General features: G+C 34.0%; 1 pseudogene; it reads left to right on the top strand.

Moving 5' to 3' along the window:
* Positions 1-14,395, top strand: part of LOC145036194 (putative disease resistance RPP13-like protein 1) — a 28,818-nt pseudogene that overhangs the window by 8,013 nt on the left and 6,410 nt on the right.

Genomic DNA, 14,395 nt, shown 5'->3' with positions numbered 1-14,395 from the left:
AGACTATAAACCCTAATTCTAGCATACAATTAATCATAATTAACATAAGAATAGGTTTAAGATCATACCTTGATTGTTATGTAGCAATAATAATCCCAAATCTCCTTGTATTGACTTTAGAAAGCTTAGAGTCACAATTGTCACTCCTCTAATGGTTCACAAACACCATAAGCAAGAGGATGAAGAGGAGAGAGGTTGGAGGCTGACCAAAAACGTCTACAAACCCTAGAGAAGTATTAGCCACGTTTTTTAGCCTTAAGGGGTCTTTATATGGTTGGGCTATTAGGGTTATCTAACAAGGAAACCCTAATTTGGATGCTTAAGCCCTAAGAAACCCATGGAGCCCTTTCCTTAAGGCCTTGGACGATTTCATATGGGCTTCCCCCATAGAATTTTTCCACCTTATAATATAAGGCAATCCATGGCCCAAATTGCAATTATCTTATAATTACAATTCCAGTCCCTTAAGTTTAATTAATCTCTTTTAGTCACAAAACTAATTACCAATTAATTATTGACTAATATTAATTAAACAATATGATTTCTCCTTTAATATATTATTCTCATAATACATTAATAAATCATATTTAATCCTTTCTCTCCATAATTCATCCTATCAAGTTGCTTTGGTGAAGGCAACCCAAAAGGACCATGCACCATCGGGTCAAGTACATACCAAAATAGTTATGGACTTAGACACTAATCCAACAGTCTCCCACTTGGATAAGTCTAATAACTATTATGCGTATGACTTCAGATCCTGATCTTCAATCGTAGCTTTCCAAAGCCACTGTCAACTCTGATCCTATCAGATACGCGTGTCCTTAGATAAGGGATCATATATTCCTCCATTCTAGATATCGTATGAGATATGATTTCAAATCATTCTCTTTGTACTATATCTCGATTTCTGATTTATGACGACAAACTAATTGAACAAATCAAATTAGCCCTAGCCCGGCGGAGCATTTATGTTTGTCATCACTAAACCATCGAGGGGACCAAAGATATCGCTTTTATCCTACTTTGGATAAAAGGAACGGATAAACTTTGATACAATGCTCGCTTGCACTTACTTACCGAATCACACACAACAATATGTTTTATAACACCAAGTTACTAGTGCGTTTACATGTTATCAATGTGCAACCGATTAGCAAGATACAACTCACACATCTCGGTTTCAAGAATATACGATGTTATCATCTCACCAATCACTCGTGATACAATTCATGGAGTGATCCAAGTGAGCGTGGGTTTAATCCAATGCTCAAATTCATATTCATAAGCACTCATGAATGTTGCAGCAAATATTTTCTTATGTCTAATACTCTTTTAGACAATCCACACACCAATTCACGACAGTCTTCATTCATACCTACTTCCAACATATGAACGAATGTGACCCGTTCGAATAATTTGACTATTCTAAACCAATTAAATTATTAAGGAAGTCAAAACATGCAAAGTGAAACACAAGAATAATACTAATCCCATATGGCCTCAAACCTTTGAGTATAAATAAAACACCTTTTATGTATCACCATATCGATTACTCATTATTTGTCGTTTCGGGTAATCAACTTCTTACTTGAATTATTACACTTGTCCCATGTTCCTAGCATGCACACAATGTTTACCTATGGTTCTTTCTTTATGAAATAGATCAAATTGAACACATTTCCAATCACTCTCATTTCACAACTCCAAATCCTTTTCCATAAGTGAAAGAATATCAAATTCTTGCTACTTATAGAATACGCTAGATTCTAACATTTTATGCAATGATCCTTTCGTAATATCACTGCACCAAAGTCACAAAGACTATTGCCAATGATATTACAAAGTCCTCTATCGGAGATTGTTACAAGACAATTCCTTAGATATGATGTCTCTCACTCAAGGTACATTCCTTTGAACATCCTTTTGCATAAAAGTTTCTAATCTAGACATAGATTTTCAATATTCAATTCCCAATATGGACACGTTTCCATATTTTCCATATGACAACTTATTCTTAATAGAATCTTATCTATTCATAATAATGTCGATATGGTCCATCCAATATGGAAACATTTCCATATTTTCCATATGACAACTCATTCTTAATAGAACCTTTTCTATTCATAATAATGTCGATATGGTCCATTCAATACCATGCTTCCAACTACTCATAAGCAACCAATCCTCATCGAACTTTGGATTGTCCTTTGATAGTTGTTTAATTATTTTAGTCAAAACCAATTGTAGTCCCTTTTTCCTCTAAATGCGCTAGACATTTGGAAAATTTTTAGAATGGTCAAATATTAAAGCATTTGCAATTGATCCTAGACCCGAAGCGTATGGGACACGACGCATAATGTTTGATTTGCTATGTTCTCAAAATTCAAATTGTGAAGAGGAATGTCGTAATCATAATCGAAATTTTAAGAACACACTATGTACCTTTGACTAAATTTTATTAACATTCCACAACCTAAGCCTTTAGATTTGAAATGAAGCATAATATTCTCTCCCTTAATTATAACAAAACAACTATTCCATCCTTACAACTTTGCAAAGAATGACTCTTGTTTTCTATAATTAATATTGCCAACTTGCAATACTTTCCTTAATAATCATACAATCATAACATTTATGCTCCCACTATCATGATGATTATTATAAAACATAACACTTATGCTCCCACTAGCTTTGACATGTATTCATAAACATCTTAACTTTCAGAAAAACAATACCTATTGAATTTCTTAAGTCCATGTTTCTAATACTTAATGCTTTGATAATCTTTTATCAAGGCTTCTCGAACTTATACACCTTTGTCCTAGATAGTTCATATGTGTGTCTAAACACTTAAGACTAATTGCCAAACCTCACAATTCAAATTATGGAAGGGGATACTGTAACCATAATCGAATTCGAGAATGCAATTTTACAATCACTATCTTCTTAAAATCTTTCTTAGTGAAAGCATTTCCTCACAATCATTTTCATGAAGGAGGAAATCTTATGACACTTAGATTTAAATGGTGTATTTGTTCCTATCCATGTGAATTTGTTAAAACCAAAGTTTACGATAAATTCAAACTCATATGGACCGAACTTTCTTAATCTTGATTTCTTGCCTTATGGTAGCACAACTGCCTACCACGTCTTCCAAGTAGTTAAGCAGCTCACCTTTTCCTATCAATGTACCTTTCATTGATCAAGGTGCTTTGCCTTTTATGCGTTCAAAATGAGAACTCATAGAACTCACATGCATAATTAACTCAATTGGAACAACACAGAAACAAAATAATGTCAACACGATAGGTTGTTAACCTCAACTCATGTGTTAGTGATGATCGATAAGGTTTATTTGATTTGTTCTTGAAACCTTTCAAGGCCATTAAGACTCCCACTGACTCCTTGACATATAAGATTCTCTTGTCAATAACCATTTCTTGACAACACAAATATTCAAGAGTTAGTGTAAGTTTTATCAAAACACTTCATAAATTGGTCCTAGTTGGTCTTTATCTTATCCAAGACATCACCACTTTCCACATTTAATGAATGTCATAAACCTTATTAATACTTGTTACTTATTCCCACAATCTTAACTTTAAGACTTGTTATTGGAACGAAGTATGATTGACCTTTTGATTTAACCATTTCTTGAATTCTTGATTCCTCTTCTTAAACATACAATTGTACTAAGACTCACTTAGAGGATGAATTAAGATATGGTTCTTAATCATTAAGACCTTTCATAAAGCATAAACGATACTCTCCCTTCTTCTTATAATGGAGAAACTTTTATCTTTCTGCCTACTTGATTCTTCTTACTCGTTTTGCTATTGATTTAAACCTTTTTAATCAATTCCGAATTACACTTAATCTTATAAGTATAATCATATTTACTAAACCTTTAGTAAATCATGATGAATATCTTTGTTACTCTTATGGTGGACTTGATCAACACGCAACTTTGTGTACTCGATCTCCTAGTCCTTCACTTGACACTTTGTCAATGAATTAGTCTAATTTCCAAATATGAAAATTCTCATTCATCATGCAACCAAGTTGCGTGATTCCAAATTTCTGTCCAATTGAAATTTGGGCGATGAGAAACTCTCCCTATTTGGTAAATTCTCGACTTTTCCATAAACACCATAAATAAGAATCATATCCATTTGTTGTAGAAATATGCAAACACCAATTTTCATAACGATTTCATTGCAAGGAAATAAACAAACAAATAAATAAGTCAAACAAAATTTATTTTATTTATAAAAGCAGCGGAAAATATTTGTCCTTACAATGCAAAATCCATTGAAAACTATGTATTTCAAAAGAAAAATTTCTAACAACTCTATCATAGCTATCTAAGCTCAAAATCTAATCTTCAAGTCCATGCGATCAAGATCCATTTCTTGTGATTAGATTCATCTTGCTCTTTCACTAAGCTTCCTTTCTTTTCACCGATCCTACAAAAACATTCAAATGCAATCTTATCACATCATGTATTTTGAATCAATGAATAGGAACTTAACGAAGTTAGATAATGCATTTTACCTGAAGCGCAATCATACTCTTTGACTCTCCCATCTTTGGAATTTTCAGGCTCTTGGGGCAGACTTCTATCCAACGCCCTTTCTCTTGGCAGCAAACGCGGATCGCTTCTCTTAGAACGTCCTCGGAAGCATGGTCGGTTGACTCTCCCAACAAATACGCTCCATTGCTTTGCCAAATCATTTCTGATTTAGCAGCAATGAGCATGTAAGTTAGGTCAATGAGGTGGTCGTCATGATCCATCATATAATACTTTCTTTTGAACTCATTATATGATTCAGGAAGTGACTGCAAAACCCAATTTACAGCCAACTCATTCGGGAATGACACACCCAACATTATCAACCTATCAATATGTGATTTCATTCCTAGAACGTGGGCATACACAGGTTTACCATCTTCATGTTTCATTTCCAATAGGGCTTTAGTGATGTTGAACCTTTCAATTCTTCGATCTTGTGGGTTAGGGAGAACAATTGGAGGAGGAGGAGGAAGTGAAACATGATTTCTTGTTCCTCGATCGAATCGTGGAATACCATCTTCATGTGGAATGCATGTTCCACGGGATTTGGGAAGACCCTAGCTGTAGAACTTTGACATCTACAATTCGGGAGAAAATGAATTCAAGTTAGTTGATTGATTGAGTCCTTAGTAAATCACCCAAATGAGATACTAAGGCTAGGACCCAACACAATATGCTACAACCTAGAAAAGGGATGCCGTAATCTAGTTGTAGAATATTTGAAGGTAAGTGAATGACGATTCACCAATTTCCACCATGAAAAACGAAAAAGAAATTTAAGTTTTAAATCTATGAAAACTCCTAGAACCTTTGAGATTCATTGAACATTTCAATGGCATGTTTAAATCTCGATATGCCCCTCTTGTTTGTGACTGGGATGCCGAGGATCACAAAGCGGGTGTGAATAACCATGCAAACTTACATGGTGCCCTCACATGTTACAGTCACCTATTCGATGTGCCGGTAAACCACACACGCTCCACCGAACTATGACAAACATTGAGTCACCCTTTGCTACCTTTTCTTCGAGCCATTTAGTGTGCCGGTAAACCACACATGCTCCACTAACGTCTTCGCAAGGGCACAAAGTGTCATTTCATGGAATTGCATCAATTCACTTTTGCCTAAGTAACTAAGATTGGGAATTTGAAAAACATTTAGTTACTTTGTATTTCATTATACTTATAATGGAAGGTTTCGTCCTATCCTACCCGTTTGGCTAACGACCCTCCACTAGTCAAGAGTGTGGTGGGTAAGAGTGGATACCCATTCAATCGCCATATTATAGGAAATTTCCTTAAACACCCCTTATAGACCAGCTTCGTGAATGAGGCCTACTAACGGTAAGACTGACTTTTACTCATACATATATATAATGTTAGACTTTTAATGTTATATATATAGTATAAGGTGTATTTTATACTTTTAAAGTACTAGGTGGTCAAATTTAACAATTATACTTTTAATTCAATTAAATTGCAAACCTAAACTTTTATGGATTTATTAAACTTCTTTTAATTATACACTTTAATTAATTAATAAAACCATAAGGGTGTAAATTGAACTTTTCAAAACATTACTAGGGTTTTAGAATTTAACATTCCTAATTAAACTTTTAATCAACTTTTAAATTCCAAAACTTGAGGGTAAGTTTTGAAACATTTCAAAACATTAGGGTTTAGAATTTAAATATACATCACAATTAAACTATTAATCAAAATTTAAATTCCAAAACTTGAGGGCAAGTTTTGAAACCTTTTTCAAAACATTAGTGTTTCAACTATTTAAATTTCAAAACTTTTGGGTTCAAATTTAAACTATAAAACCTAAAAGGGAAAATATGAAACTTTTCATAACAACAAGGATCAAATAACAAATAATCTAAATTAACATTTAATCACATAATTATCCATATTTGATTTATTTAATGATTTTTTTTTTGCAAAACAATTTATCAATTTAATCAAAATAATCAATCAATTATCACATAAGGAAACAAATATTTTATTAATTGATAATTATCTTTAATTAGATCAAGAATATAGTCATATATACCATAAAATCATATTTATATTGATCTAATATGATAAAGGCAAGTATCTCAAAGATAAACAACAAAAAATCCCGAAATTACCTCTATCTGACGCACCGACTCGCCGAGTCACCCTCTGGAACTCGCCGAGTAAGGCTGACTCGCCGAGTAAGGTCGAAAAGTGAGGCCAAAACATGTTTTTCAGTTACATCAAGCATCAATACAATAGAAACCAGTCTAGGCTCTGATACCACTGATGGGTTTTGGTCATAAGAACATCCTATGTGCTCATACAAACCCTAATGCTTGGATCTAGGTTTCTCTATTGTACATGCAAGTTATCCAAGACTATAAACCCTAATTCTAGCATACAAGTAATCATAATTAACATAAGAATAGGTTTAAGATCATACCTTGATTGTTATGTAGCAATAACAATCCCAAATCTCCTTGTATTGACTTTAGAAAGCTTAGAGTCACAATTGTCACTCCTCTAATGGTTCACAAACACCATAAGCAAGAGGATGAAGAGGAGAGAGGTTGGGGGCTACCCAAAAACTTCTACAAACCCTAGAGAAGTCTTAGCCACGTTTTTGAGCCTTAAGGGGTCTTTATATAGTTAGGCTATTAGGGTTATCTAACAAGGAAACCCTAATTTTGATGCTTAAGCCCTAAGCAACCCATGGAGCCCTTTCCTTAAGGCCTTGGACGATTTCATATGGGCTTCCCCCATAGAATTCGTCCACCTTATAATATAAGGCAATCCATGGCCCAAATTGCAATTATCTTATAATTACAATTCCAGTCCCTTAAGTTTAATTAATCTCTTTTAGTCACAAAACTAATTACCAATTAATTATTGACTAATGTTAATTAAACAATATGATTTCTACTTTAATATATTATTCTCATAATACATTAATAAATCATATTTAATCCTTTCTCTCCATAATTCATCATATCAAGTTGCTTTGGTGAAGGCAACCCAAAAGGAACATACACCATCGGGTCAAGTACATACCAAAATAATTATGGACTTAGACACTAATCCAACAAAAACGACTTCAAATAGGATGTTACAACTCTTACCCACTTGAATATGGTTTCATCCCCAAAATCATTCTTTACTACTTACCCTGCCATACCAGTCGATCCAACTAAATTCTACCCTCAGTCAATAAAAGAGTAACCAATCGTTCTACCTGGAAAGTAGAAACCATATGCAATGTCTTACTTTCAAACAGATAGAACCATTCCAAATGGCTCCCATAATGACCCAAGTCTGCAACCCGAACGAAACAAACCCATCTGATCTGACTATTCCATTAATATCCAGAAAACATAAACCATGACCATCCACCTATGCTACAAATCCTACTTTAAACACCAAACCGACTCCTAACTTTAAGAGCCGAATCGATAAAGTTTGCCCTGACCCTTCTGCCAATACGACTTATTTGTCATTTAATCCAGATAAAAGACAACTTGATCAACCAATGCACCAACGATCACTAAGTCCTCTTCACTTCAAGTGATTGCTATGAACCGAACTGTATTCTCTCATCACGTTCGGCCCCAATCTAGACTATGATCTACTCAAGTATTACAAATGATGTGGCCCGAATCGATAAGTAACGCATTATTTCCTAAGTTATCTACAATTGTCATAGTTTCATATATACCATTACAAGGCAATGCTTCAAAATAAAATACATCATTAAAATAAGCATTAAAGCCACCAATTTCATTATTAAAAGAAAAGGTAAAACCTTGTTCATACAAACTGTGAAAGGAAATAATATTCCTCGCCATATTAGACGAGTAGCAACAATTATTCAAATCTAATTTTAAACTTTTACTAAGAAATAAAGAATAAACTCCAATCTTGGTGACAGAAGGATTTTTTCTATTCCGCACGATCTAGTTCATCTTCCCGTGCTCCACATCCCTACTTTCTTTTAGACCCTACAAATCAGAACAAATGTGAAAACCACATCCTGTATCAAGGACCCAAGAATTAGCATGTGATGAGTTATTAGACAGAATAGTGTAAATACCTGCAAAGGTGGGATTGATCTTCCCATCCTTTATGTCCTGCGAGTATTTTGGCAGCTTCGCTTCCAGTGCCCCTTTTCATGACAATGGAAGCACTCTGCTTCCTTTGGATTTGGAGAGGGTACAACAGAACCAACTTTAGTCCCATTATAAGAGGATCCATCCAGGGACTTTCCCTTGGGACTCTTAGAAGAAGTCTTCCTCTTCTCTCCCTTCCCATGTCTAGTTGGCAAGACAGGGGCAGTTGCAGTAGGAGTAGACACAACAGATTTACCTTTAAGACTACTTTCAGTAGTCCTCAAGAGGCCTTGAAGTTTGCTTAGAGTGACCTCCTCCTTGTTCATATGATAGGTCATACAAAACTGATCATAACAAGGAGGTAAAGAGTGTAGAATGATATCTATGGCCAACTCTTCATCGAAATTAACATTCAACTTTAGCAAGTGGTCCACAAACCGTTACATATTTTGCAAGTGGGATGTGATGGACTCTCCATCCTTGATTTTGGTAGTGAACATGAAGGCTATGATTTCATACCTTTCCTGCCGTGCACCTTGATGGTACCTTTCCATCAAATCCTGATGCATTTCATAAGGCCAAAAGTCCTCATAGGACTTCTGAAGCTCATCAGTCATGGTAGCAATCATAATACATGACACTTTGGTCGCGTCCCTCTCATAGGCCTTGTATTCAGCAATCTGTTCGGGAGTAGCAATAGATTCATCAATCTCCTTAAGCTCTTTATCGAGAAGATATTCTTTGACCTCGTAGCGATTGGCCATTCGGATGTTTTGAATCCAATCATTGAAATTCTTTCCATCGAAGATGACCCTCCCATATAAGTTATGAGGGAGAAAGAGCCGGAAGGGATTGGGTCTAAAGCATTATTTGAAGTAGACATCTGAAAAGAAAGACAAAGTTTAGATTAGATAAGGATCCTTAATGTAGCACCCAAAATGAAATATTAAGGCTTGGACCTAACACAATATTTTACAATTCAAAGAGGGATGTCGTAATCCAATTGTAAAATATTTGAAGGTATGTAAATGGCGATTTACTAATTTCCATCATGAAAAACGAAAAAGAAGATTTAGGTTTTAAATGAATTGAAATTCCTAGATTCTTTTGAGATTCGTTGAACTTTTCAATGGTATGTTAAAATCTTGATTATGCCCTTCAAGTTTGTGACTGGGATAGCGAGGATCACAAACAAGGTGTGAATAACCATGCAAGTTACCTTGGTACGCTCGATGTTACAAATCACCTAATCAATGTGTCGGTTAACCACACACGCTCCATTGATCCATGATTAACACTAAGCTACCCTTTTCCACACATTGTCAGTCCCAAATTAGTGTGTCAGTTAACCACACACGCTCCACTAACGACTTAACAAGGTGCAAAGTGCAATTTCATGGAATAACGCCATTTTCACATTTTTCCTAAAGTAACTAAGATTTAGGAATTTATAAAAGTTTAGTTACTTTGTATATTTTCATTTTACTTATTAATGAAAATTAATAATCCTATCCTACCCATTTGACTAACGACCCTCCACCAATCAAGGAAGCGGTAGGTGAGAGTGAACACCCATTAAACCACCATTTTATAGGCACTAATCTTATACCCCCTTATAGACCGGCTTCGTGAATGAGGCATACAAACGGTAAGAATGACTTGTCTTATGCATATATATATATATATATATATATATATATATATATATATGTATATATATATGTGTATATATGTATATATATATATATATATATATATATATATATATATATATATATATATATATATATAAGTATTAAACTTTAATATTATATAGTATAGGGTTCAATTTTAAACTTTTAAAATTCTAGGGTTTGGAATTAAAGTTTCATAAATATAACTTTTTAAGTTCCAAAACTTGAGGGAAAGTTTTGTAACTTGTCAAAACTTTTGATTTACATAACTTATGGAATTATTGTTTCATTGATGAGACCTTTCCAATTTCATAACTTGAGGACAAGTTATGAAGTTTATAAGACCTTTGGAATTTCATAACTTGTGAGAATCAATGTTTCATAAATGATAACTTTTCACATTCCATAACTTGAGGAAAAGTTATGGAACTCTTCAAGAAACACTTATAGATCAAATTAACTAATCCAATTATCATAGGATGATTATTTACCAATTTGACCTAATTTGATTCATATAACATGATAACTTCAAATTTTACAAATAACTAGTTTTTCACAAAATCTTGTAACTATCTTAAAATTTGATAATATCATGTTATTGGATGGGGATTAACATTACCATATCATTAAAATCGAATTTTATGAACCAAAATAGTTTGTGGTAATCTTCCTAATCCAAAACAGGCCAAAAACTCGAAGATTCTGCCATCAGATGCACCAACTCGTCGAGTGCATTTATGAACTCGATGAGTTCATCACCATAAGGCACCTACTCGTCGAGTTCATACATGGACTCGTCGAGTTCATACATGGACTCGTCGAGTAGGCCCTGGCAGAATCCAGAATTGCAGTTTTTTCAGCTTTGAAAATTACACAATTGCATCAATATGATAGAAAACACACATGGCTTTGATACCACTGTTAGGTTTTATGTACTCTAACATTCCTATGTTGCACATACAACTCTAATGCTTTGGATCTAAGTTCTCTCTAATTATGCATGCGACATTGGTTTCCAAAGCATTAAGCCTAAACTAGCATACAAAATCTGATACATGAATCACAATAATTGTTAGAAGATTAGCTTTTATGTAGCTAGTAAGACTTTGGCCTTATGAGAACTCAGCACCCCTAGTGTTGTGCCTCAAACAAGTCACAAACACCAATAAACAACTAGATGGATATGAGAGAGATTTACGAGACTAGAAATCAAATTCTACTTCTTGGAATGCAAGGTGGTAACCGATTTTAGCATATATATATATATATATATATATATATATGTGTGTGTGTGTGTGTGTGTATGTGTGTATGTGCGTGTGTGTGTGTATGTGTAGAATTTCAAGGGTCATGTGTAACCCTAATCCATACACATAAGCTTATGATCCATCCATTTGATTTGGATAAATACTTCATGGACTAATTTATAAGCCCATCACAAATCAAATCATTGATCATTAGCCTAACTCATATGTTTCAATTTAATAAGTCTCTTTTGATCACTAAATTAATTCTTGATCAATACTAATTAAATAATATGATTTCTCAATTAATAAGTTATACTTATAATATATTAATAAATCATAAATAACCTCTTACTCGAATATCCATCTATCAAATTGTTCTGGTGAAGGCAACCCGAAATGGACCATGCTACTATCGGGTCAAGTACATATCAATTATAGTTATGAGCTTAGACACCTAATCCAACAAAAACGTCATGATGTGTGCAATGCAGTCATCCCGAGCTCTTCCCCTTGCTACCGGAAGTACCTGAAACCAAAACCGAAAACTATAAGCATGAAGCTTAGTGAGTCTCCCCAAACTACCACATACCATACACATAATCACATAACCACATTATAGCATATAAACATATCATGAGCCCCGATCGACATCATACAGTGTCCGACATCGAGTGTAATGCCCGCAGATCCGGGATAGATAATTTAGAGGAAATAAGTGTCGAAAACGACTTTTTGAAAAATTACTATTTAGAATAAATAATCTGAAACAAGTTTTAGAATATATCTCAAGGGTTCTGTACATATAAAAAACGTCGAAATCCGAGTTATAACGAAAAAGTTATGGCCCGTCGAAGTTTTACGGCAAAACCGGCACGACACTGGGAGACGTAAATAGTGAATTTACGATAGAGGACTTTTTAGCCTTAGTAATCTAAACAAAAGTCATAGAATATGTTAAACTGAGATCGTCCATAAAAAGAACGCCCAAATCTGACTTCGTATGAGGAAGTTATGAACTTTCTAACATTTGGCATAACAGTCCCGAAACTCGAATTTTAGTTCGAGCGGTTTTTGGCCTATGCTACCTAAATGAGAGTTGAATATCTCTTTAGTAGGAACTCAACGGTAAAAATACAGACAAAAACGGAGTCCGTATGTAGAAGTTATGAATTTTACGCGGACATTTAACAATATAATCTCCTCTTACTCTTAAATTTAAGATCGGTCGAGAATTAGTTGGTGGAGTCTAAATGAAAGTGTTAGATCTTGTTTTTACCTACGCATGAATATAAAGAATGCAGAGAGTAGATCTCGTATGTTAAAGATATGGACGAAACTTGGTCCCTACTCTTCGAGCGCGATAAATTCGATACGGTTTAGTAAATCTGAGATAGAATGAGAATTAGTTGACGGTGTCTAAATGAAAGTTGTAGTACTCGTAAATACTAACGTGTGGATATAAAGAACGTCAAAAATGGAGTTCATATGAACGAGTTACAAATTATAATAGCATATTTATGTATTAAAATAAAGTATAAATCATATATACGTACACACACACACACACACACACACACATATATATATATATATATATATATATATATATATATATATATATATATATATATACAAATGTATATATCATTAGAAAGGTATCGACGATGTAGTTATTATAAGACTAGTGTTGAGTACTTTCGATATTAGTTTGGTACGAATATCGTTAAATCTATTTAAAATAGTATTATGAAGGGGTGTTTAGTTGTTTATATAACTATAAGACCATTAAGTAATTATGGAGGGTAGTTTTTGTAAATTCAATTACTATAAATAAGAGGCTTTGGCTCTCATATTTCTTTCACCATTCTCTTAATTCAAGAGTCTCTCTTCTTATCCCCGAGCATTTCGGTCCCTTGTGATCCGACTTCTCTTTCTGTAGTTTTAGTATAGTAAAGTGAGCGCTGAAGCACTGCACGAATCTTTCTTAGAAAGATTCAGTGACGAAGTTCTGCCCCTGCAGATCCCGACTCCTAGTTAAAACCCCCATGTAAGTAAGTTATGCTTACCCTATTTTAATATAGCTTATATTTAAAATTAGTATTGTTATTATGAACTTATAATAAATATTTGAGCTATTATTATATAAGTGTTGTTATAATATCTTTTTTAACTACTCGCGGTATGGAGAATCTGGTTTAAAGGGCCGCATAGGGTTGTTGGATTTCAGAAGTGCTATATGCCAAAATGGTCCTGCCCTCCGGTGTTTTATGTCTACCCGTATCTGTACATAGTGGTTAGAAAGTATTGTTTAAGCGCTTATATAATAATAACAAGACTAATAATTAGTCACGGTAAATATTAGACTAAAATCTAGTAGTAATAATACTAGGTTTCGTCGAAGGAAATTATTTTAAAGTAAACGAAGCGCTACCCAGTCACCACCTTATCAAGTGAGTGTATAGTCCCTTTCATGAACATGATTTTAATACAAGTATTGATTGAAGTATTAATTATATGTTTATGTGCGAGTTAATTGATGTTGCTTGAAATACGTGTTAAAGAGCATACCTGATTATATATGATGATTTAGGATAAAGAGTAAACCTAAATTAATTATGAGGAATATTGGGTAGTATTTTCTTATGGGTACAAGTGAGTTATACTCAGAGAATAGAGCTTTAGTATATGTCATTGATCCAGGAGCATGGATTAGACATAGTCATTGTCCTTAGTCCGAGAGTATGGATTGGACGTAATCAACTGTCATTAATCCGAGAGTATGGATTAATACATA

This window comes from Lactuca saligna, chromosome 3 (assembly GCF_052625555.1).
Source record: "Lactuca saligna cultivar CGN05327 chromosome 3, ASM5262555v1, whole genome shotgun sequence".
Taxonomy (NCBI): Eukaryota; Viridiplantae; Streptophyta; class Magnoliopsida; order Asterales; family Asteraceae; genus Lactuca; species Lactuca saligna.
This window is presented reverse-complemented; position numbering and strand designations above follow the sequence as displayed.